Here is a 23742-nt window from a genome sequence, read left to right on the forward strand (position 1 = left end):
GCAACAATGATGAAGACAAATGTTTAACTTAGCCTTTTACCTCTATGTGCAAGAATCTAGTCTTTGCAGTGGGTGACACAATCATACCTTGACAAATACACAAGGGATTTTTCAGAGATTTTTCAAGGTGTTTCCTTCGCTTACAGCCATACCACCCTGAAAAAGCCCAATCCCCTCTGATCTCAGAATCAATCCAGGGTTGGGCCTGGTCAGTACCTGTATGGGAGTCCTCTTGGGAATACCAGGTGCTGTAAGCTTTTTCACTAATTTGTTATAAAATACAGTTTTTTTCAATTCACCACATGTTTGAACAGCTTCGTCATTGAATAATTTTAAAGCCAGGTGTTCCACACGAACTGCACACACTTGTTGGTAATAAACCTCCTTTGATTTGTCCCTAGCAACAATGTCTCAGTGCTGGCATTTTAGAGACAAGAAATGGGGTGGGAGCCGATTGTTACTCAAAAAAAGAGCAACAGTGATGAAGACAACTGTTTAACTTAGCCTTTTACCTCCATATGCAAGAATCTAGTCTTTGCAGTGGGCGACACAATCATACTTTGACATATACACAAGGGACTTTTCAGAGATTTTTCAAGGTGTGTCCTTCGCTTACGGCCATACCACCATGAAAAAGCCCGATCCCGTCTGATCTCGGAAGCAATCAAGGTTTGGGCCTGGTCAGTACCTGTATGGGAGACCTCTTGGGATTACCAGGTGCTGTAAGCTTTTTCACTAATTTGTTATAAAATACAGTTTTTTTCACTTCACCACATCTTTGAACAGCTTCGTCATTGAATAATTTTAAAGCCAGGTGTTCCACACGAACTGCACACACTTGTTGGTAATAAACCTCCTTTGATTTGTCCCTAGCAATAGTGTCTCAGTGCTGGCATTTTAGAGACAAGAAATGGGGTGGGAGACGATTGTTACTCGGAAAAAGAGCAACAGTGATGAAGACAACTGTTTAACTTAGCCTTTTACCTCCATATGCAAGAATCTAGTCTTTGCAGTGGGCGACACAATCATACTTTGACATATACACAAGGGAATTTTCAGAGATTTTTCAAGGTGTTTTCTTCACTTACGGCCATACCACCCTGAAAAAGCACGATCCCGTCTGATCTCGGAAGCAATCCAGGGTTGGGCCTGGTCAGTACCTGTATGGGAGACCTCTTTGGATTACCAGATGCTGTAAGCTTTTTCACTAATTTGTTATAAAATACAGTTTTTTTACTTCACCACAGCTTTGAACAGCTTCGTCATTGAATAATTTTAAAGCCAGGTATTCCACACGAACTGCACACACTTGTTGGTAATAAACCTCCTTTGATTTGTCCCTAGCAATAATGTCTCAGTGCTGGCATTTTAGAGACAAGAAATGGGGTGGGAGCCAATTGTTAGAGTCTAAAGAAGAGCAACAATGATGAAGACAACTGTTTAACTTAGCCTTTTACCTCTATGTGCAAGAATCTAGTCTTTGCAGTGTGCGACACAATCATACCTTGACAAATACACAAGGGATTTTTCAGAGATTTTTCAAGGTTTTTCCTTCGCTTACAGCCATACCACCCTGAAAAAGCCCTATCCCCTCTGATCTCGGAATCAATTCAGGGTTGGGCCTGGTCAGTACCTGTATGGGAGACCTCTTGGGAATACCAGGTGCTGTAAGCTTTTTCACTAATTTGTTATACAATACAGTTTTTTTCACTTCACCACATCTTTGAACAGCTTCGTCATTGAATAATTTTAAAGCCAGGTGTTCCACACGAACTGCACACACTTGTTGGTAATAAACCTCCTTTGATTTGTCCCTAGCAATAATGTCTCAGTGCTGGCATTTTAGAGACAAGAAATGGGGTGGGAGCCGATTGTTACTCAAAAAAATAGCAACAGTGATGAAGACAACTGTTTAACTTAGCCTTTTACCTCCATATGCAAGAATCTAGTCTTTGCAGTGGGCGACACAATCATACTTTGACATATACACAAGGGATTTTTCAGAGATTTTTCAAGGTGTGTCCTTCGCTTACGGCCATACCACCCTGAAAAAGCCCGATCCCGTCTGATCTCGGAAGCAATCCAGGGTTGGGCCTGGTCAGTACCTGTATGGGAGACCTCTTGGGAATACCAGGTGCTGTAAGCTTTTTCACTAATTTGTTATAAAATACAGTTTTTTTCACTTCACCACATCTTTGAACAGCTTCGTCATTGAATAATTTTAAAGCCAGGTGTTCCACACGAACTGCACACACTTGTTGGTAATAAACCTCCTTTTATTTGTCCCTAGCAATAATGTCTCAGTGCTGGCATTTTAGAGACAAGAAATGGGGTGGGAGCCAATTGTTAGAGTCTAAAGAAGAGCAACAATGATGAAGACAACTGTTTAACTTAGCCTTTTACCTCTATATGCAAGAATCTAGTCTTTGCAGTGGACGACACAATCATACCTTGACAAATACACAAGGGATTTTCCAGAGATGTTTCAAGGTTTTTCCTTCACTTACAGCCATACCACCCTGACAAAGCCCGATCCTGTCTGATCTCGGAATCAATCCAGGGTTGGGCCTGGTCAGTACCTGTATGGGAGACCTCTTGGGAATACCAGGTGCTGTAAGCTTTTTCACTAATTTGTTATAAAATACAGTTTTTTTCACTTCACCACATCTTTGAACAGCTTCGTCATTGAATAATTTTAAAGCCAGGTGTTCCACACGAACTGCACACACTTGTTGGTAATAAACCTCCTTTTATTTGTCCCTAGCAATAATGTCTCAGTGCTGGCATTTTAGAGACAAGAAATGGGGTGGGAGCCAATTGTTAGAGTCTAAAGAAGAGCAACAATGATGAAGACAACTGTTTAACTTAGCCTTTTACCTCTATATGCAAGAATCTAGTCTTTGCAGTGGACGACACAATCATACCTTGACAAATACACAAGGGATTTTCCAGAGATGTTTCAAGGTTTTTCCTTCACTTACAGCCATACCACCCTGACAAAGCCCGATCCTGTCTGATCTCGGAATCAATCCAGGGTTGGGCCTGGTCAGTACCTGTATGGGAGACCTCTTGGGAATACCAGGTGCTGTAAGCTTTTTCACTAATTTGTTATAAAATACAGTTTTTTTTCACTTCACCACATCTTTGAACAGCTTCGTCATTGAATAATTTTAAAGCCAGGTGTTCCACACGAACTGCACACACTTGTTGGTAATAAACCTCCTTTGATTTGTCCCTAGCAATAATGTCTCAGTGCTGGCATTTTAGAGACAAGAAATGGGGTGGGAGCCAATTGTTAGAGTCTAAAGAAGAGCAACAATGATGAAGACAACTGTTTAACTTAGCCTTTTACCTCTATGTGCAAGAATCTAGTCTTTGCAGTGGGCGACACAATCATACCTTGACAAATACACAAGGGATTTTTCAGAGATTTTTCAAGGTTTTTCCTTCGCTTACAGCCATACCACCATGAAAAAGCCCGATCCCATCTGATCTCGGAAGCAATCCAGGTTTGGGCCTGGTCAGTACCTGTATGGGAGACCTCTTGGGATTACCAGGTGCTGTAAGCTTTTTCACTAATTTGTTATAAAATACAGTTTTTTTCACTTCACCACATCTTTGAACAGCTTCGTCATTGAATAATTTTAAAGCCAAGTGTTCCACACGAACTGCACACACTTGTTGGTAATAAACCTCCTTTGATTTGTCCCTAGCAATAATGTCTCAGTGCTGGCATTTTAGAGACAAGAAATGGGGTGGGAGACGATTGTTACTCGGAAAAAGAGCAAAAGTGATGAAGACAACTGTTTAACTTAGCCTTTTACCTCCATATGCAAGAATCTAGCCTTTGCAGTGGGCGACACAATCATACTTTGACATATACACAAGGGATTTTTCAGAGATTTTTCAAGGTGTCTTCTTCACTTACGGCCATACCACCCTGAAAAAGCCCGATCCCGTCTGATCTCGGAAGCAATCCAGGGTTGGGCCTGGTCAGTACCTGTATGGGAGACCTCTTGGGAATACTAGGTGCTGTAGGCTTTTTCACTAATTTGTTATAAAATACAGTTTTTTTCACTTCACCACAGCTTTGATCAGCTTCGTCATTGAATAATTTTAAAGCCAGGTGTTCCACACGAACTGCACACACTTGTTGGTAATAAACCTCCTTTGATTTGTCCCTAGCAATAATGTCTCAGTGCTGGCATTTTAGAGACAAGAAATGGGGGGGGGGGGGGGGGGGAGCCAATTGTTAGAGTCTAAAGAAGAGCAACAATGATGAAGACAACTGTTTAACTTAGCCTTTTACCTCTATATGCAAGAATCTAGTCTTTGCAGTGGGCAACGCAATCATACCTTGACAAATACACAAGGGATTTTTCAGAGATTTTTCAAGGTTTTTCTTGTGCTTACAGCCATACCACCCTGAAACAGCCCAGTCCCGTCTGATCTCGGAAGCAATCCAGGGTTGGGCCTAGTCAGTACCTGTATGGGAGACCTCTTGGGAATACCAGGTGCTGTAAGCTTTTTCACTAATTTGTTATAAAATACAGTTTTTTTTCACTTCACCACAGCTTTGAACAGCTTAGTCATTGAATAATTTTAAAGCCAGGTGTTCCACACGAACTGCACACACTTGTTGGTAATAAACCTCCTTTGATTTGTCCCTAGCAATAATGTCTCAGTGCTGGCATTTTAGAGACAAGAAATGGGGTGGGAGCCAATTGTTAGAGTCTAAAGAAGAGCAACAATGATGAAGACAACTGTTTAACTTAGCCTTTTACCTCTATATGCAAGAATCTAGTCTTTGCAGTGGGCGACACAATCATACCTTGACAAATACACAGGGGATTTTTCAGAGATTTTTCAAGGTTTTTCCTTCGCTTACGGCCATACCATCCTGAAAAAGCCCGATCCTGTCTGATCTTGGAAGCAATCCAGGGTTGGGCCTGGTCAGTACCTGTATGGGGGACCTCTTGGGTATACCAGGTGCTGTAAGCTTTTTCACTAATTTGTTATAAAATACAGTTTTTTTTCACTTCACCACATCTTTGAACAGCTTCGTCATTGAATAATTTTAAAGCCAGGTGTTCCACACGAACTGCACACACTTGTTGGTAATAAACCTCCTTTGATTTGTCCCTAGCAATAATGTCTCAGTGCTGGCATTTTAGAGACAAGAAATGGGGTGGGAGCCGATTGTTACTCGAAAAAAGAGCAACAGTGATGAAGACAACTGTTTAACTTAGCCTTTTACCTCCATATGCAAGAATCTAGTCTTTGCAGTGGACGACACAATCATACTTTGACATATACACAAGGGATTTTTCAGAGATTTTTCAAGGTGTTTTCTTCGCTTACGGCCATACCACCCTGAAAAAGCCCGATCCCGTCTGATCTCGGAAGCAATCCAGGGTTGGGCCTGGTCAGTACCTGTATGGGAGACCTCTTGGGAATACCAGGTGCTGTAAAAATTTTCACTAATTTGTTATAAAATACAGTTTTTTTCACTTCACCACAGCTTTGAACAGCTTCGTCATTGAATAATTTTAAAGCCAGGTGTTCCACACGAACTGCACACACTTGTTGGTAATAAACCTCCTTTGATTTGTCCCTAGCAATAATGTCTCAGTGCTGGCATTTTAGAGACAAGAAATGGGGTGGGAGCCAATTGTTAGAGTCTAAAGAAGAGCAACAATGATGAAGACAACTGTTTAACTTAGCCTTTTACCTCTATATGCAAGAATCTAGTCTTTGCAGTGGGCAACTCAATCATACCTTGACAAATACACAAGGGATTTTTCAGAGATTTTTCAAGGTTTTCCTTGTGCTTACAGCCATACCACCCCGAAAAAGCCCGGTCCCATCTGATCTCGGAAGCAATCCAGAGTTGGGCCTGGTCAGTACCTGTATGGGAGACCTCTTGGGAATACCAGGTGCTGTAAGCTTTTTCACTAATTTGTTATAAAATACAGTTTTTTTTTCACTTCACCACAGCTTTGAACAGCTTCGTCATTGAATAATTTTAAAGCCAGGTGTTCCACACGAACAGCACACACTTGTTGGTAATAAACCTCCTTTGATTTGTCCCTAGCAATAATGTCTCAGTGCTGGCATTTTAGAGACAAGAAATGGGGTGGGAGCCAATTGTTAGAGTCTAAAGAAGAGCAACAATGATGAAGACAACTGTTTAACTTAGCCTTTTACCTCTATGTGCAAGAATCTAGTCTTTGCAGTGGGCGACACAATCATACCTTGACAAATACACAAGGGATTTTTCAGAGATTTTTCAAGGTTTTTCCTTCGCTTACAGCCATACCACCCTGAAAAAGCCCAATCCCCTCTGATCTTGGAATCAATCCAGGGTTGGGTCTGGTCAGTACCTGTATGGGAGACCTCTTGGGAATACCAGGTGCTGTAACCTTTTTCACTAATTTGTTATAAAATACAGTTTTTTTCACTTCACCACAGCTTTGAACAGCTTAGTCATTGAATAATTTTAAAGCCAGGTGTTCCACACGAACTGCACACACTTGTTGGAAATAAACCTCCTTTGATTTGTCCCTAGCAATAACGTCTCAGTGCTGGCGTTTTAGAGACAAGAAATGGGGTGGGAGCCAATTGTTAGAGTCTAAAGAAGAGCAACAATGATGAAGACAACTGTTTAACTTAGCCTTTTACCTCTGTAACGTGAGGAAATATGGGTTTTCTGTCACAATGGTGGTGTTGGACGCAGCTGGGTCATAGCTGGGTCGCTGAGAACTTTCACCCACAGATTAAGACCTGAACGCCAGCGAGTCTGGGAGGAAACCATAACATCTGCCACCTGCAGTCTACCAGAAGATGTGTTTACATGAGTTGTACCCAGACCAAGTCAAAACATAAAGTTTAAACTTCTTTTTCTTGATTTTAATGTTAAAGTAACCATTATCATTTTGCTCATTATAAATGTGATTAATCAAATGAATGACTATTTAGCTTTGGGGTAATTATAATGGTTTAATGAATCCATTCTTAAATAATGTTGAGAATGTTTGTTACTGACCTTCACACACACTCAAGCACAAACATTCACACACATCCACACACACCTGCTCACAGTAAACTCCAGACACATTTGATGACGCACGTTTGCTTTGAGAAGAGAAAGGTTTTTGGTAAGTTTTCAGTCTTATGAGTCAGTTCGTGTTGGACAACGAGAGAGAACAGACCTGAAAACCAAAGGGGGGGCAGAGCCTGTTGGCTCGTTCTTCCCCCCTTTCACGCTGTTTCTGCCAAGCCAGGCAGAATAGCTGAATCGCGACTTCTAACGAAGACTCATTGCCGAGTCTTTTGATTTCTGAGTGAATTAACTTAAGAAAGCGCATCGATAAAACGCTCTACCATCCACGTGTACCGAGGGCAACTCTGGACCGGTTCCGTTCGACACCTATGTCTCCTGTCAGCCGCCGGTGTCATCTGGATGAACCACAACATCCTCCACGGCCCGGATCCGAAAGAGGGTCCACAAGAGTTCGGTGAGACAGAGCACGGTTTTAGCGTTTGATGCAGTTCTCTGATAAGACCTAAGTTTATCCAAACCATCACTTCACTCAGACACCTGTTTCTTCTTGAAGCAAAATCAGACTCACACACGCATTCATGTCACAACATTCTCAATCTTCATAAATTCACCAGAAGGTCTATTTGAGCAAGAACAGCATATAAACTGTTAAAAGATTGTCCCACAAAGTTGCCAATGTGATTGTTATTTCCTGTTTGTCAATTTTCAAAATCATTAGTTTAATTTGAAGAATTAAAACTTTTAATCCTTCAAACTTGTTTCCTCATTGAACTGAAACACAGACACTCAGATATTATCGGCAGTTTATGGATGAAAACAACCTTTGAGTCTTCTGAACAATATAAAATTTGGTTATTGATTTATTAAAATTAATATTCCGAATTAATACGTAGCATGGTTTCTCTTTCATAAAAGAGCATAAATCCATAACGCTACATTTAATGGCGAGCGTATCCAGTCTTCTATATCTGCGATATGTCTGATTTCTTACATCTAAAAGCTACAAACAACGCTTTTCTCTGTGTTTCACTTTGATGTCTTATTTTGAACTTAACCGGAAATTGTTCCGCTGAAGTCACTCTTCCGGGAGGCGTCCTGGTGGAAACTTGACCGGGAAGATCTCCGATCTCAAATTGACCGCAAATTACAGACCTAACTTTGATTTATCCCATCTTCGCCTTCGGAGCGAACGTGTGAGTTGTGCTTTTGACTCAATTCTGTCCATTTTGACGCGCCGCCGCGTCTCTAGTCTAACCTCAGGTCGGAAAGCTACGTTTCCGCTCTGACCATTGCTGGGTGAGCTACCGTGAGCAGCTTATCCTCAGTTCCTAAAATTATCACTAAATTCTCCGAACCTCAGAACCGAGACTAAATTCTCGGACACCTTTCGTCTCAGTGTGTTGACACTGTGGGCGAGCTATTGTGGAAAATATCTCCATTGCATGAGCGACTTATAGAAGCCGAATCTAAACGGAATGCCCGGTGACACCTACTGTAGCTTGATTGCTAGGTAAACGTCGTAAAGCGAAGCATGGCCGTCACGCGTTACTGCATTCAGATTGCGTGCGTTTTTTAAACGGAATGCTCGGTGACACCTACCTTAGCTTGATTGCTAGGTAAACGTCGTAAAGCGAAGCACAGCCGTCACGCGTTACTGCATTCAGATTGCGTACGTTTTTTTTTAGAGTCCGTATTAAAAGTGGAGCGAGATGCCTACTTGTTAATCGGGAAGATTTAAGTCTGGTTGCTACAGACAAAGAACGCTAGGCCTGGCCGGAGAGCTAAGCTAGCGCCACAGTTAGACAAATAGGGAACGCGTCCCGTTAAATTGTCATCGTTTCTGGCACAGTCAGTCTGTGTCCTCACAAAACCCGCATTGGCGGTGATTCTTGTAAATCGCTACGGTGTGTAGAATCTACAGTTTGCTACGTTGTCCGTCTGATAACATCTCGGCAGCGTAGGGTTTGTTATTTTTTTTATTATTTTTATTTTGGACCGGTGGACGGGTCGGCTTTCACAGCCTCCGTTGCTCGGTTCCATGCCTTTTTCTTCCATCTTGTGAAGTTGTGTGTATTCATTTCTCTATCAACAATTCCTTGTTTTACCCTGTGTCATAAAGTTAAGTAGGCTACGGACAGTCCTTGTTTGTGTGAGACATATTAAGGAATCTGCCCGGAGTTTTACGTCGGCTCAGAAGGTAAAAACGCGAGTTGCTCTGAACTTAATGGGAGATGGACGAGACACGACAAAATCTTTCTTGCACTGTTACACCTGATGTAAGGTTCTCTGACGTTCTGCTTCCAGAACATGCCAAGACGCAGGAAATTCACCGGCCGAGCATCGCTGGTCCCTCCGCCCGCCCGAACGGGCCCGTTTTAGGCGGGTGCCGCCGGTCGGGAACAGTGGGGACTAGTGGCTGCGGTTCGGTGCCAGCTGCACTGGGTCGGAGGTGGTTCTGGTCTGCAATTCATGACGTGAATTCAAGCAACATGCTGTTTACAGTCATAACGCTTTTTCTTTACTTTTATTTCTTCCAGGGGGTCAAAAACCCACCATCAACATCAAGGTTTGAAATAAACAACACTTTCTCTGCTGCTTTTAAGCTGAATAAATCTCTTGAACCTATGGTTAACCTCTCTGACAAACAGGTTGTGCTTAACCCTTTGGTTCCTAATGCTTCTCCTCTGTCATCCATGTTAAAGGCTGAACATCTCTCCAGCATGGGTGTGAAATCTTCAGGCTGTGACCCACCGCTTCAGTCAGAGGTCTGTTTTACTCGTCAGTCCGCCTCATGCACAAACCAGCTTCTTTATCGGGGCGTGATGGAAACGTCAGCCGCCTTGAAACACTTGTGGTCTCCGGACGGAGCTACCATGCCATTTAAGGGGTTTGTGCCCGGACATCTTGACCTTTATGTGAATGACCTTGTCACTTTTCAGTTTGTGACCTCTGCTAATACGGTGGCCAATTCTTTTCTCCTTTCACAGGGGTGTGACTTAGTCTCGGGCCTCTGTGCTCTCTTTCCTGTGATTTCTCTTACAGGTGACCACGACGACACAGAAAACCCTGCGGTTTCCAGCAGTCCTGTGGTCAGTGGCGATATTAAAGGTGGCTCGGTGGTTGCTGCGCACACCTCTCTCACGGGCTCGGGAAGGCCACCCGGCCCGGGAGGTGTAGGTGCGTGCAGTGATGCTATGCTCGGGGCCCCTCCTGACAAAGGGGGGGTGCTGAGTGGCTCTGAGTTTTCCGTTGCGGACTTCAACCGGTTCGGGGGAACGCCTCCTCCGAGCGGGCGGGTCATTGCAGAAATCGACACTGACCTTCCACCAATTCAGCTGACAACATTGACCTCCGACCCGGAGTTAGGTGCTGCACCTTCTACGGGGCGGAGTTCTAGTCAGTCTGTAAATACTCTGGTTAAACCGGGTTTTTCTGATTCAGTGTGGGAACCTCCATCATTCTTGGGAATAAAGTATTCTTGGCTTCAGTTTTCAGGACAGACCATGTTCCTAAAGCTAGTGTCATGTCTGTATCTGATTCTAAACATAGCTAGGTTTGCTTTGACACCCGTGACACAACCATCCTTGGATCACTCCTTTTCAGAACCTCCAAGTCCAACACCTCCAGGTCTTTGGACATCTGAACACCTACTCTTTCAGCACGATTCAGGTGACAATGTGCATCTTCTTGGTATTAGGGCTTTTAAGAGCTTAAGAACTGTTCTTTGTTATGCTTCTCCTGTCTCACAGACACGGCATAAGTTTGAGAAACCAAAGGGGGGTGGGGGGCCTCCTCCTGCTTTGCGAGCATCATTTTCGCATTTCCAGTTCACTACTATTTCTGATCACAACAAAGTCGCCTCCGTAAAGCTGCAACACAACTTTGAGCAGGTAAAATCAGGTTCTGATCTAACAGCTAAACCATCAGCTTCGCTCCAGTTCCAAACGGGACCCTCAGGTAAATTCAAACAAGTTTCCCTGTGGGTTCGTAACACAAGATACAAACAGTTTGATAACCAAATCGCTTATGAGCCTGCTCCCACAGATACGTCCAAACTCGTGTCTCTGTGGGTCCGCAATACCAGATTCAAGACTCTATTCTGACCGGATTCTTTTCCACTGACTGGTGGACCGTTACAAATTCTCTCGTTTGTGGGATGAATTTTTAACAAATGTGATATCCTTTGGGTTTTTTTTTTCAGGTTACCTGCCTCCAGCCAGGGTCCTGTTACTAACTCACATCTTTAGGGATTACTAACCTACTGATTTACATTTTTAGAACTGATTTACATCTCTATCTTTTTATTAGTGCTTTGTGTAGCATGGTTATATTTGATTACAAATTTGATTTTATTTTGTTACTATTTCCCTTAAAGGGCCACAAGCCAATTTGCCCTTCATTTTCATGATTATTTCTTTTATATATATGCCTTTAATTAGTGCAGCCTGCTGAGTTTCACATATCAGTTAGGATTTACTTTCTTTTATTTGTGTTTTCTCTGCATCACGTTTTTACATGACATGTAGAACAGGGTGCAGAACATTTCTTCTTTAGATAATTCACAGAAGGCATCCACATTTTCCCAGAGGCACCCATAGATAGGTTTTGATTGATTTCTTTGTTTTGCATCAAATGCTATCTATCGTGTGGGCTGTCTCACTTTGTCTCCTTCTCCGAGCTCGTATGGACTACATCCCATCAGAGGGGTCGTCTTCACCATCCTTCAACTGGTTTCCTGTCGCATGGGGCTTCGGTCGTGGTTCGAGATGGGTCGAGGTCTGCGCTGGACTTCGCCTGGACTACGCCTGGGGAATACATCACCTGCCCAGCTCCGTGTGGCACACGAGCTGCTTATCCTTTGCATACCTTTGCATTATTGCTGATGAAAATTAACTGCTATTGAAATAGCTCTGCTTTCAAGATTCCTAAGTGGATTACTTTACAATGATTGCAACAGTTTTGGCCTTAATCATCTGATCAGGATAGACTCCCTTCTACACGAGACCTGTGGTGACGCTTCATCGTTCCTGCCTTCATCTGGGATGTCTACCTTCACGAGTACATCACGTTATTGTGGTTGTGACGTCAGGTGGCCTCTGCTTGACCTCCATGTCGTCACAAAAAGGGGGGAATGTAACGTGAGGAAATATGGGTTTTCTGTCACAATGGTGGTGTTGGACGCAGCTGGGTCATAGCTGGGTCGCTGAGAACTTTCACCCACAGATTAAGACCTGAACGCCAGCGAGTCTGGGAGGAAACCATAACATCTGCCACCTGCAGTCTACCAGAAGATGTGTTTACATGAGTTGTACCCAGACCAAGTCAAAACATAAAGTTTAAACTTCTTTTTCTTGATTTTAATGTTAAAGTAACCATTATCATTTTGCTCATTATAAATGTGATTAATCAAATGAATGACTATTTAGCTTTGGGGTAATTATAATGGTTTAATGAATCCATTCTTAAATAATGTTGAGAATGTTTGTTACTGACCTTCACACACACTCAAGCACAAACATTCACACACATCCACACACACCTGCTCACAGTAAACTCCAGACACATTTGATGACGCACGTTTGCTTTGAGAAGAGAAAGGTTTTTGGTAAGTTTTCAGTCTTATGAGTCAGTTCGTGTTGGACAACGAGAGAGAACAGACCTGAAAACCAAAGGGGGGGCAGAGCCTGTTGGCTCGTTCTTCCCCCCTTTCACGCTGTTTCTGCCAAGCCAGGCAGAATAGCTGAATCGCGACTTCTAACGAAGACTCATTACCGAGTCTTTTGATTTCTGAGTGAATTAACTTAAGAAAGCGCATCGATAAAACGCTCTACCATCCACGTGTACCGAGGGCAACTCTGGACCGGTTCCGTTCGACACCTATGTCTCCTGTCAGCCGCCGGTGTCATCTGGATGAACCACAACATCCTCCACGGCCCGGATCCGAAAGAGGGTCCACAAGAGTTCGGTGAGACAGAGCACGGTTTTAGCGTTTGATGCAGTTCTCTGATAAGACCTAAGTTTATCCAAACCATCACTTCACTCAGACACCTGTTTCTTCTTGAAGCAAAATCAGACTCACACACGCATTCATGTCACAACATTCTCAATCTTCATAAATTCACCAGAAGGTCTATTTGAGCAAGAACAGCATATAAACTGTTAAAAGATTGTCCCACAAAGTTGCCAATGTGATTGTTATTTCCTGTTTGTCAATTTTCAAAATCATTAGTTTAATTTGAAGAATTAAAACTTTTAATCCTTCAAACTTGTTTCCTCATTGAACTGAAACACAGACACTCAGATATTATCGGCAGTTTATGGATGAAAACAACCTTTGAGTCTTCTGAACAATATAAAATTTGGTTATTGATTTATTAAAATTAATATTCCGAATTAATACGTAGCATGGTTTCTCTTTCATAAAAGAGCATAAATCCATAACGCTACACCTCTATGTGCAAGAATCTAGTCTTTGCAGTGGGCGACACAATCATACCTTGACAAATACACAAGGGATTTTTCAGAGATTTTTCAAGGTTTTTCCTTCGCTTGCAGCCATACCACCCTGAAAAAGCCCGACCCCCTCTGATCTCAGAATCAATCCAGGTTTGGGCCTGGTCAGTACCTGTATGGGAGACCTTTTGGGAATACCAGGTGCTGTAAGCTTTTTCACTAATTTGTTATAAAATACAGTTTTTTTCACTTCAACGCATCTTTGAACAGCTTCGTCATTGAATAATTTTAAAGCCAGGTGTTCCACACGAACTGCACACACTTGTTGGTAATAAACCTCCTTTGATTTGTCCCTAGCAATAATGTCTCAGTGCTGGCATTTTAGAGACAAGAAATGGGGTGGGAGCCGATTGTTACTCGAAAAAAGAGCAACAGTGATGAAGACAACTGTTTAACTTAGCCTTTTACCTCCATATGCAAGAATCTAGTCTTTGCAGTGGGCGACACAATCATACTTTGACATATACACAAGGGATTTTTCAGAGATTTTTCAAGGTGTGTCATTCGCTTACGGCCATACCACCCTGAAAAAGCCCGATCCCGTCTGATCTCAGAAGCAATCCAAGGTTGGGACTGGTCAGTACCTGTATGGGAGACCTCTTGGGAATACCAGGTGCTGTAAGCTTTTTCACAAATTTTTTATAAAATACAGTTTTTTTCACTTCACCACATCTTTGAACAGCTTCGTCACTGAAAAATTTTAAAGCCAGGTGTTCCACACGAACTGCACACACTTGTTGGTAATAAACCTCCTTTGATTTGTCCCTAGCACTAATGTCTCAGTGCTGGCATTTTAGAGACAAGAAATGGGGTGGGAGCCAATTGTTAGAGTCTAAAGAAGAGCAACAATGATGAAGACAACTGTTTAACTTAGCCTTTTACCTCTATATGCAAGAATCTAGTCTTTGCAGTGGGCGACACAATCATACCTTGACAAATACACAAGGGATTTTCAAGAGATGTTTCAAGGTTTTTCCTTCGCTTACAGCCATACCACCCTGAAAAAGCCCGATCCCCTCTGATCTTGGAATCAATCCAGGGTTGGGCCTGGTCAGTACCTGTATGGGAGACCTCTTGGGAATACCAGGTGCTGTAAGCTTTTTCACTAATTTGTTATAAAATACAGTTTTTTTCACTTCACCACATCTTTGAACAGCTTCGTCATTGAATAATTTTAAAGCCAGGTGTTCCACACGAACTGCACACACTTGTTGGTAATAAACCTCCTTTGATTTGTCCCTAGCAATAATGTCTCAGTGCTGGCATTTTAGAGACAAGAAATGGGGTGGGAGCCGATTGTTACTCGAAAAAAGAGCAACAGTGATGAAGACAACTGTTTAACTTAGCCTTTTACCTCCATATGCAAGAATCTAGTCTTTGCAGTGGGCGACACAATCATACTTTGACATATACACAAGGGATTTTTCAGAGATTTTTCAAGGTGTTTTCTTCGCTTACGGCCATACCACCCTGAAAAAGCCCGATCCCGTCTGATCTCGGAAGCAATCCAGGGTTGGGCCTGGTCAGTACTTGTATGGGAGACCTCTTGGGAATACCAGGTGCTGTAAAATTTTTCACTAATTTGTTATAAAATACAGTTTTTTTCACTTCACCACAGCTTTGAACAGCTTCGTCATTGAATAATTTTAAAGCCAGGTGTTCCACACGAACTGCACACACTTGTTGGTAATAAACCTCCTTTGATTTGTCCCTAGCAATAATGTCTCAGTGCTGGCATTTTAGAGACAAGAAATGGGGTGGGAGCCAATTGTTAGAGTCTAAAGAAGAGCAACAATGATGAAGACAACTGTTTAACTTAGCCTTTTACCTCTATGTGCAAGAATCTAGTCTTTGCAGTGGGCGACACAATCATACCTTGACAAATTTACAAGGGATTTTTCAGAGATTTTTCAAGGTTTTTCCTTCGCTTACAGCCATACCACCCTGAAAAAGCCCAATCCCCTCTGATCTTGGAATCAATCCAGGGTTGGGCCTGGTCAATACCTGTATGGGAGACCTCTTGGGAATACCAGGTGCTGTAAGCTTTTTCACTAATTTGTTATAAAATACAGTTTTTTTCACTTCACCACAGCTTTGAACAGCTTAGTCATTGAATAATTTTAAAGCCAGGTGTTCCACACGAACTGCACACACTTGTTGGAAATAAACCTCCTTTGATTTGTCCCTAGCAATAATGTCTCAGTGCTGGCATTTTAGAGACAAGAAATGGGGTGGGAGCCAATTGTTAGAGTCTAAAGAAGAGCAACAATGATGAAGACAACTGTTTAACTTAGCCTTTTACCTCTATATGCAAGAATCTAGTCTTTGCAGTGGGCGACACAATCATACCTTGACAAATACACAAGGGATTTTTCAGAGATTTTTCAAGGTTTTCCTTCGCTTACAGCCATACCACCCTGAAAAAGCCCGGCCCCCTCTGATCTCAGAATCAATCCAGGTTTGGGCCTGGTCAGTACCTGTATGGGAGACCTTTTGGGAATACCAGGTGCTGTAAGCTTTTTCACTAATTTGTTATAAAATACAGTTTTTTTCACTTCACCGCATCTTTGAACAGCTTCGTCATTGAATAATTTTAAAGCCAGGTGTTCCACACGAACTGCACACACTTGTTGGTAATAAACCTCCTTTGATTTGTCCCTAGCAATAATGTCTCAGTGCTGGCATTTTAGAGACAAGAAATGGGGTGGGAGCCGATTGTTACTCGAAAAAAAAAGCAACAGTGATGAAGACAACTGTTTAACTTAGCCTTTTACCTCCATATGCAAGAATCTAGTCTTTGCAGTGGGCGACACAATCATACTTTGACATATACACAAGGGATTTTTCAGAGATTTTTCAAGGTGTGTCCTTCGCTTACGGCCATACCACCCTGAAAAAGCCCGATCCCGTCTGATCTCGGAAGCAATCCAGGGTTGGGCCTGGTCAGTACCTGTATATGAGACCTCTTGGGAATACCAGGTGCTGTAAGCTTTTTCACTAATTTGTTATAAAATACAGTTTTTTTCACTTCACCACAGCTTTGAACAGCTTCGTCATTGAATAATTTTAAAGCCAGGTGTTCCATACGAACTGCACACACTTGTTGGTAATAAACCTCCTTTGATTTGTCCCTAGCAATAATGTCTCAGTGCTGGCATTTTAGAGACAAGAAATGGGGTGGGAGCCGATTGTTACTCGAAAAAAGAGCAACAGTGATGAAGACAACTGTTTAACTTAGCCTTTTACCTCCATATGCAAGAATCTAGTCTTTGCAGTGGGCGACACAATCATACTTTGACATTTACACAAGAGATTTTTCAAGGTGTGTCCTTCGCTTACGGCCATACCACCCTGAAAAAGCCCGATCCCGTCTGATCTCGAAAGCAATCCAGGGTTGGGCCTGGTGAGTACCTGTATGGGAGACCTCTTGGGAATACCAGGTGCTGTAAGCTTTTTCACTAATTTGTTATAAAATACAGTTTTTTTCACTTCACCACAGCTTTGAACAGCTTCGTCATTGAATAATTTTAAAGCCAGGTGTTCCACACGAACTGCACACACTTGTTGGTAATAAACCTCCTTTGATTTGTCCCTAGCAATAATGTCTCAGTGCTGGCATTTTAGAGACAAGAAATGGGGTGGGAGCCAATTGTTAGAGTCTAAAGAAGAGCAACAATGATGAAGACAACTGTTTAACTTAGCCTTTTGACTCTATGTGCAAGAATCTAGTCTTTGCAGTGGGCGACACAATCATACCTTGACAAATACACAGGGGATTTTTCAGAGATTTTTCAAGGTTTTTCCTTCGCTTACAGCCATACCACCCTGAAAAAGCCTGATCTCGGAATCAATCCAGGGTTGGGCCTGGTCAATGCCTGTATGGGAGACCTCTTGGGAATACCAGGTGCTGTAAGCGTTTTCACTAATTTGTTATAAAATACAGTTTTTTTCACTTCACCACATCTTTGAACAGCTTCGTCATTGAATAATTTTAAAGCCAGGTGTTCCACACGAACTGCACACACTTGTTGGTAATAAACCTCCTTTGATTTGTCCCTAGCAATAATGTCTCAGTGCTGGCATTTTAGAGACAAGAAATGGGGTGGGAGCCGATTGTTACTCGAAAAAAGAGCAACAGTGATGAAGACAACTGTTTAACTTAGCCTTTTACCTCCATATGCAAGAATCTAGTCTTTGCAGTGGGCGACACAATCATACTTTGACATATACACAAGGGATTTTTCAGAGAGTTTTTTCAAGGTGTGTTTTTCGCTTACAGCCATACCACCCTGAAAAATCCCGATCCCGTCTGATCTCGGAAGCAATCCAGGGTTGAGTCTGGTCAGTACCTGTATGGGAGACCTCTTGGGAATACCAGGTGCTGTAAGCTTTTTCACTAATTTGTTATAAAATACAGTTTTTTTCACTTCACCACATCTTTGAACAGCTTCGTCATTGAATAATTTTAAAGCCAGGTGTTCCACACGAACTGCACACACTTGTTGGTAATAAACCTCCTTTTATTTGTCCCTAGCAATAATGTCTCAGTGCTGGCATTTTAGACAAGAAATGGGGTGGGATCCAATTGTTAGAGTCTAAAGAAGAGCAACAATGATGAAGACAACTGTTTAACTTAGCCTTTTACCTCTATATGCAAGAATCTAGTCTTTGCAGTGGGCGACACAATCATACCTTGACAAATACACAAGGGATTTTCCAGAGATTTTTCAAGGTTTTTCCTTCGCTTACAGCCATACCACCCTGAAAAAGCCCGATCGCCTCTGATCTTGGAATCAATCCAGGGTTGGGCCTGGTCAGTACCTGTATGGGAGACCTCTTGGGAATACCAGGTGCTGTAAGCTTTTTCACTAAATTGTTATAAAATACAGTTTTTTTCACTTCACCACAGCTTTGAACAGCTTCGTCATTGAATAATTTTAAAGCCAGGTGTTCCACACAAACTGCACACACTTGTTGGAAATAAACCTCCTTTGATTTGTCCCTAGCAATAATGTCTCAGTGCTGGCATTTTAGAGACAAGAAAATGGGTGGGAGCCAATTGTTAGAGTCTAAAGAAGAGCAACAATGATGAAGACAACTGTTTAACTTAGCCTTTTACCTCTATATGCAAGAATCTAGTCTTTGCAGTGGGCGACACAATCATACCTTGACAAATACACAAGGGATTTTTCAGAGATTTTTCAAGGTTTTTCCTTCGCTTACAGCCATACCACCCTGAAAAAGCCCGATCCCCTCTGATATCGGAATCAATCCAGGTTTGGGCCTGGTCAGTACCTGTATGGGAGACCTTTTGGGAATACCAGGTGCTGTAAGCTTTTTCACAAATTTGTTATAAAATACAGTTTTTTTTCACTTCACCACAGCTTTGAACAGCTTCGTCATTGAATAATTTTAAAGCCAGGTGTTCCACACGAATTGCACACACTTGTTGGTAATAAACCTCCTTTGATTTGTCCCTAGCAATAATGTCTCAGTGCTGGCATTTTAGAGACAAGAAATGGGGTGGGAGCCAATTGTTAGAGTCTAAAGAAGAGCAACAATGATGAAGACAACTGTTTAACTTAGCCTTTTACCTCTATGTGCAAGAATCTAGTCTTTGCAGTGGGCGACACAATCATACCTTGACAAATACACAAGGGATTTTTCAGAGATTTTTCAAGGTTTTTCCTTCGCTTACAGCCATACCACCCTGAAAAAGCCCAATCCCCTCTGATCTCGGAATCAATCCAGGGTTGGGCCTGGTCAGTACCTGTATGGGAGACCTCTTGGGAATACCAGGTGCTGTAAGCTTTTTCACTAATTTGTTATAAAATACAGTTTTTTCACTTCACCACATCTTTGAACAGCTTCGTCATTGAATAATTTTAAAGCCAGGTGTTCCACACGAACTGCACACACTTGTTGGTAATAAACCTCTTTTGATTTGTCCCTAGCAATAATGTCTCAGTGCTGGCATTTTAGAGACAAGAAATGGGGTGGGAGCCGATTGTTACTCGAAAAAAGAGCAACAGTGATGAAGACAACTGTTTAACTTAGCCTTTTACCTCCATATGCAAGAATCCAGTCTTTGCAGTGGGCGACACAATCATACTTTGACATATACACAAGGGATTTTTCAGAGATTTTTCAAGGTGTGTCCTTCGCTTTCGGCCATACCAGCCTGAAAAAGCCCGATCCCGTCTGATCTCGGAAGCAATCCAGGTTTGGGCCTGGTCAGTACCTGTATGGGAGACCTCTTGGGAATACCAGGTGCTGTAAGCTTTTTCACTAATTTGTTATAAAATACAGTTTTTTTCACTTCACCACAGCTTTGAACAGCTTCGTCATTGAATAATTTTAAAGCCAGGTGTTCCACACGAACTGCACACACTTGTTGGTAATAAACCTCCTTTGATTTGTCCCTAGCAATAATGTCTCAGTGCTGGCATTTTAGAGACAAGAAATGGGGTGGGAGCCAATTGTTAGAGTCTAAAGAAGAGCAACAATGATGAAGACAAATGTTTAACTTAGCCTTTTACCTCTATGTGCAAGAATCTAGTCTTTGCAGTGGGTGACACAATCATACCTTGACAAATACACAAGGGATTTTTCAGAGATTTTTCAAGGTTTTTCCTTCGCTTACAGCCATACCACCCTGAAAAAGCCCAATCCCCTCTGATCTCGGAATCAATCCAGGGTTGGGCCTGGTCAGTACCTGTATGGGAGACCTCTTGGGAATACCAGGTGCTGTAAGCTTTTTCACTAATTTGTTATAAAATACAGTTTTTTTCAATTCACCACATGTTTGAACAGCTTCGTCATTGAATAATTTTAAAGCCAGGTGTTCCACACGAACTGCACACACTTGTTGGTAATAAACCTCCTTTGATTTGTCCCTAGCAACAATGTCTCAGTGCTGGCATTTTAGAGACAAGAAATGGGGTGGGAGCCGATTGTTACTCAAAAAAAGAGCAACAGTGATGAAGACAACTGTTTAACTTAGCCTTTTACCTCCATATGCAAGAATCTAGTCTTTGCAGTGGGCGACACAATCATACTTTGACATATACACAAGGGACTTTTCAGAGATTTTTCAAGGTGTGTCCTTCGCTTACGGCCATACCACCATGAAAAAGCCCGATCCCGTCTGATCTCGGAAGCAATCAAGGTTTGGGCCTGGTCAGTACCTGTATGGGAGACCTCTTGGGATTACCAGGTGCTGTAAGCTTTTTCACTAATTTGTTATAAAATACAGTTTTTTTCACTTCACCACATCTTTGAACAGCTTCGTCATTGAATAATTTTAAAGCCAGGTGTTCCACACGAACTGCACACACTTGTTGGTAATAAACCTCCTTTGATTTGTCCCTAGCAATAGTGTCTCAGTGCTGGCATTTTAGAGACAAGAAATGGGGTGGGAGACGATTGTTACTCGGAAAAAGAGCAACAGTGATGAAGACAACTGTTTAACTTAGCCTTTTACCTCCATATGCAAGAATCTAGTCTTTGCAGTGGGCGACACAATCATACTTTGACATATACACAAGGGAATTTTCAGAGATTTTTCAAGGTGTTTTCTTCACTTACGGCCATACCACCCTGAAAAAGCCCGATCCCGTCTGATCTCGGAAGCAATCCAGGGTTGGGCCTGGTCAGTACCTGTATGGGAGACCTCTTTGGATTACCAGATGCTGTAAACTTTTTCACTAATTTGTTATAAAATACAGTTTTTTTACTTCACCACAGCTTTGAACAGCTTCGTCATTGAATAATTTTAAAGCCAGGTATTCCACACGAAGTGCACACACTTGTTGGTAATAAACCTCCTTTGATTTGTCCCTAGCAATAATGTCTCAGTGCTGGCATTTTAGAGACAAGAAATGGGGTGGGAGCCAATTGTTAGAGTCTAAAGAAGAGCAACAATGATGAAGACAACTGTTTAACTTAGCCTTTTACCTCTATGTGCAAGAATCTAGTCTTTGCAGTGTGCGACACAATCATACCTTGACAAATACACAAGGGATTTTTCAGAGATTTTTCAAGGTTTTTCCTTCGCTTACAGCCATACCACCCTGAAAAAGCCCTATCCCCTCTGATCTCGGAATCAATTCAGGGTTGGGCCTGGTCAGTACCTGTATGGGAGACCTCTTGGGAATACCAGGTGCTGTAAGCTTTTTCACTAATTTGTTATACAATACAGTTTTTTTCACTTCACCACATCTTTGAACAGCTTCGTCATTGAATAATTTTAAAGCCAGGTGTTCCACACGAACTGCACACACTTGTTGGTAATAAACCTCCTTTGATTTGTCCCTAGCAATAATGTCTCAGTGCTGGCATTTTAGAGACAAGAAATGGGGTGGGAGCCAATTGTTAGAGTCTAAAGAAGAGCAACAATGATGAAGACAACTGTTTAACTTAGCCTTTTACCTCTATATGCAAGAATCTAGTCTTTGCAGTGGACGACACAATCATACCTTGACAAATACACAAGGGATTTTCCAGAGATGTTTCAAGGTTTTTCCTTCACTTACAGCCATACCACCCTGACAAAGCCCGATCCTGTCTGATCTCGGAATCAATCCAGGGTTGGGCCTGGTCAGTACCTGTATGGGAGACCTCTTGGGAATACCAGGTGCTGTAAGCTTTTTCACTAATTTGTTATAAAATACAGTTTTTTTTTCACTTCACCACATCTTTGAACAGCTTCGTCATTGAATAATTTTAAAGCCAGGTGTTCCACACGAACTGCACACACTTGTTGGTAATAAACCTCCTTTGATTTGTCCCTAGCAATAATGTCTCAGTGCTGGCATTTTAGAGACAAGAAATGGGGTGGGAGCCAAATGTTAGAGTCTAAAGAAGAGCAACAATGATGAAGACAACTGTTTAACTTAGCCTTTTACCTCTATGTGCAAGAATCTAGTCTTTGCAGTGGGCGACACAATCATACCTTGACAAATACACAAGGGATTTTTCAGAGATTTTTCAAGGTTTTTCCTTCGCTTACGGCCATACCACCATGAAAAAGCCCGATCCCATCTGATCTCGGAAGCAATCCAGGTTTGGGCCTGGTCAGTACCTGTATGGGAGACCTCTTGGGATTACCAGGTGCTGTAAGCTTTTTCACTAATTTGTTATAAAATACAGTTTTTTTCACTTCACCACATCTTTGAACAGCTTCGTCATTGAATAATTTTAAAGCCAAGTGTTCCACACGAACTGCACACACTTGTTGGTAATAAACCTCCTTTGATTTGTCCCTAGCAATAATGTCTCAGTGCTGGCATTTTAGAGACAAGAAATGGGGTGGGAGACGATTGTTACTCGGAAAAAGAGCAAAAGTGATGAAGACAACTGTTTAACTTAGCCTTTTACCTCCATATGCAAGAATCTAGCCTTTGCAGTGGGCGACACAATCATACTTTGACATATACACAAGGGATTTTTCAGAGATTTTTCAAGGTGTCTTCTTCACTTACGGCCATACCACCCTGAAAAAGCCCGATCCCGTCTGATCTCGGAAGCAATCCAGGGTTGGGCCTGGTCAGTACCTGTATGGGAGACCTCTTGGGAATACCAGGTGCTGTAAGCTTTTTCACTAATTTGTTATAAAATACAGTTTTTTTCACTTCACCACAGCTTTGAACAGCTTCGTCATTGAATAATTTTAAAGCCAGGTGTTCAACACGAACTGCACACACTTGTTGGTAATAAACCTCCTTTGATTTGTCCCTAGCAATAATGTTTCAGTGCTGGCATTTTAGAGACAAGAAATGGGGTGGGAGCCAATTGTTAGAGTCTAAAGAAGAGCAACAACGATGAAGACAACTGTTTAACTTAGCCTTTTACCTCTTTGTGCAAGAATCTAGTCTTTGCAGTGGGCGACACAATCATACCTTGACAAATACACAAGGGATTTTTCAGAGATTTTTCAAGGTTTTTCCTTCGCTTACAGCCATACCACCCTGAAAAAGCCCGATCCCCTCTGATCTCGGAATCAATCCAGGGTTGGGCCTGGTCAGTACCTGTATGGGAGACTTCTTGGGAATACCAGGTGCTGTAAGCTTTTTCACTAATTTGTTATAAAATACAGTTTTTTCACTTCACCACATCTTTGAACAGCTTCGTCATTGAATAATTTTAAAGCCAGGTGTTCCACACGA

At 42.1% G+C, this 23742-nt stretch overlaps 2 non-coding genes and 33 pseudogenes across 2 annotated transcripts; all 35 read left to right on the plus strand.

Moving 5' to 3' along the window:
* The first annotated feature begins 138 nt into the window (after positions 1-138).
* On the plus strand, positions 139-257 carry LOC139067689 (5S ribosomal RNA; annotated as a pseudogene).
* A 353-nt stretch (positions 258-610) lies between these two features.
* LOC139067869 (5S ribosomal RNA) lies at positions 611-729 on the plus strand (annotated as a pseudogene).
* A 353-nt stretch (positions 730-1082) lies between these two features.
* LOC139068064 (5S ribosomal RNA) lies at positions 1083-1201 on the plus strand (annotated as a pseudogene).
* Positions 1202-1555: 354 nt separating this feature from the next.
* LOC139067141 (5S ribosomal RNA) lies at positions 1556-1674 on the plus strand (annotated as a pseudogene).
* Positions 1675-2027: 353 nt separating this feature from the next.
* Positions 2028-2146, plus strand: LOC139068425 (5S ribosomal RNA). Its single transcript, XR_011520023.1, has one exon. It is a non-coding gene; the product is annotated as a 5S ribosomal RNA (ribosomal RNA).
* Positions 2147-2501: 355 nt separating this feature from the next.
* LOC139067155 (5S ribosomal RNA) lies at positions 2502-2620 on the plus strand (annotated as a pseudogene).
* Positions 2621-2975: 355 nt separating this feature from the next.
* LOC139067156 (5S ribosomal RNA) lies at positions 2976-3094 on the plus strand (annotated as a pseudogene).
* Positions 3095-3450: 356 nt separating this feature from the next.
* LOC139067703 (5S ribosomal RNA) lies at positions 3451-3569 on the plus strand (annotated as a pseudogene).
* Positions 3570-3922: 353 nt separating this feature from the next.
* Positions 3923-4041, plus strand: LOC139067177 (5S ribosomal RNA; annotated as a pseudogene).
* Positions 4042-4407: 366 nt separating this feature from the next.
* On the plus strand, positions 4408-4526 carry LOC139067801 (5S ribosomal RNA; annotated as a pseudogene).
* A 356-nt stretch (positions 4527-4882) lies between these two features.
* On the plus strand, positions 4883-5001 carry LOC139067803 (5S ribosomal RNA; annotated as a pseudogene).
* Positions 5002-5355: 354 nt separating this feature from the next.
* Positions 5356-5474, plus strand: LOC139067178 (5S ribosomal RNA; annotated as a pseudogene).
* Positions 5475-5829: 355 nt separating this feature from the next.
* LOC139067356 (5S ribosomal RNA) lies at positions 5830-5948 on the plus strand (annotated as a pseudogene).
* A 357-nt stretch (positions 5949-6305) lies between these two features.
* LOC139067499 (5S ribosomal RNA) lies at positions 6306-6424 on the plus strand (annotated as a pseudogene).
* Positions 6425-13610: 7186 nt separating this feature from the next.
* Positions 13611-13729, plus strand: LOC139067944 (5S ribosomal RNA; annotated as a pseudogene).
* Positions 13730-14082: 353 nt separating this feature from the next.
* On the plus strand, positions 14083-14201 carry LOC139067787 (5S ribosomal RNA; annotated as a pseudogene).
* Positions 14202-14556: 355 nt separating this feature from the next.
* Positions 14557-14675, plus strand: LOC139066778 (5S ribosomal RNA; annotated as a pseudogene).
* A 353-nt stretch (positions 14676-15028) lies between these two features.
* LOC139067002 (5S ribosomal RNA) lies at positions 15029-15147 on the plus strand (annotated as a pseudogene).
* Positions 15148-15502: 355 nt separating this feature from the next.
* LOC139067117 (5S ribosomal RNA) lies at positions 15503-15621 on the plus strand (annotated as a pseudogene).
* Positions 15622-15975: 354 nt separating this feature from the next.
* LOC139067987 (5S ribosomal RNA) lies at positions 15976-16094 on the plus strand (annotated as a pseudogene).
* Positions 16095-16448: 354 nt separating this feature from the next.
* Positions 16449-16567, plus strand: LOC139067445 (5S ribosomal RNA; annotated as a pseudogene).
* Positions 16568-16909: 342 nt separating this feature from the next.
* LOC139066729 (5S ribosomal RNA) lies at positions 16910-17028 on the plus strand (annotated as a pseudogene).
* Positions 17029-17847: 819 nt separating this feature from the next.
* LOC139067301 (5S ribosomal RNA) lies at positions 17848-17966 on the plus strand (annotated as a pseudogene).
* A 353-nt stretch (positions 17967-18319) lies between these two features.
* On the plus strand, positions 18320-18438 carry LOC139067221 (5S ribosomal RNA; annotated as a pseudogene).
* Positions 18439-18793: 355 nt separating this feature from the next.
* On the plus strand, positions 18794-18912 carry LOC139067526 (5S ribosomal RNA; annotated as a pseudogene).
* A 356-nt stretch (positions 18913-19268) lies between these two features.
* On the plus strand, positions 19269-19387 carry LOC139066992 (5S ribosomal RNA; annotated as a pseudogene).
* Positions 19388-19739: 352 nt separating this feature from the next.
* LOC139066855 (5S ribosomal RNA) lies at positions 19740-19858 on the plus strand (annotated as a pseudogene).
* Positions 19859-20213: 355 nt separating this feature from the next.
* On the plus strand, positions 20214-20332 carry LOC139066994 (5S ribosomal RNA; annotated as a pseudogene).
* Positions 20333-20685: 353 nt separating this feature from the next.
* Positions 20686-20804, plus strand: LOC139067870 (5S ribosomal RNA; annotated as a pseudogene).
* Positions 20805-21157: 353 nt separating this feature from the next.
* On the plus strand, positions 21158-21276 carry LOC139068041 (5S ribosomal RNA; annotated as a pseudogene).
* A 354-nt stretch (positions 21277-21630) lies between these two features.
* On the plus strand, positions 21631-21749 carry LOC139067143 (5S ribosomal RNA; annotated as a pseudogene).
* Positions 21750-22104: 355 nt separating this feature from the next.
* LOC139067157 (5S ribosomal RNA) lies at positions 22105-22223 on the plus strand (annotated as a pseudogene).
* Positions 22224-22580: 357 nt separating this feature from the next.
* Positions 22581-22699, plus strand: LOC139067676 (5S ribosomal RNA; annotated as a pseudogene).
* Positions 22700-23052: 353 nt separating this feature from the next.
* On the plus strand, positions 23053-23171 carry LOC139066645 (5S ribosomal RNA). The gene has a single exon (XR_011519549.1). It is a non-coding gene; the product is annotated as a 5S ribosomal RNA (ribosomal RNA).
* Positions 23172-23526: 355 nt separating this feature from the next.
* Positions 23527-23645, plus strand: LOC139066733 (5S ribosomal RNA; annotated as a pseudogene).
* Positions 23646-23742: the final 97 nt, after the last annotated feature.

The sequence above is a fragment of the Nothobranchius furzeri genome, chromosome 2 (assembly GCF_043380555.1).
Source record: "Nothobranchius furzeri strain GRZ-AD chromosome 2, NfurGRZ-RIMD1, whole genome shotgun sequence".
NCBI classification, from domain to species: domain Eukaryota; kingdom Metazoa; phylum Chordata; class Actinopteri; order Cyprinodontiformes; family Nothobranchiidae; genus Nothobranchius; species Nothobranchius furzeri.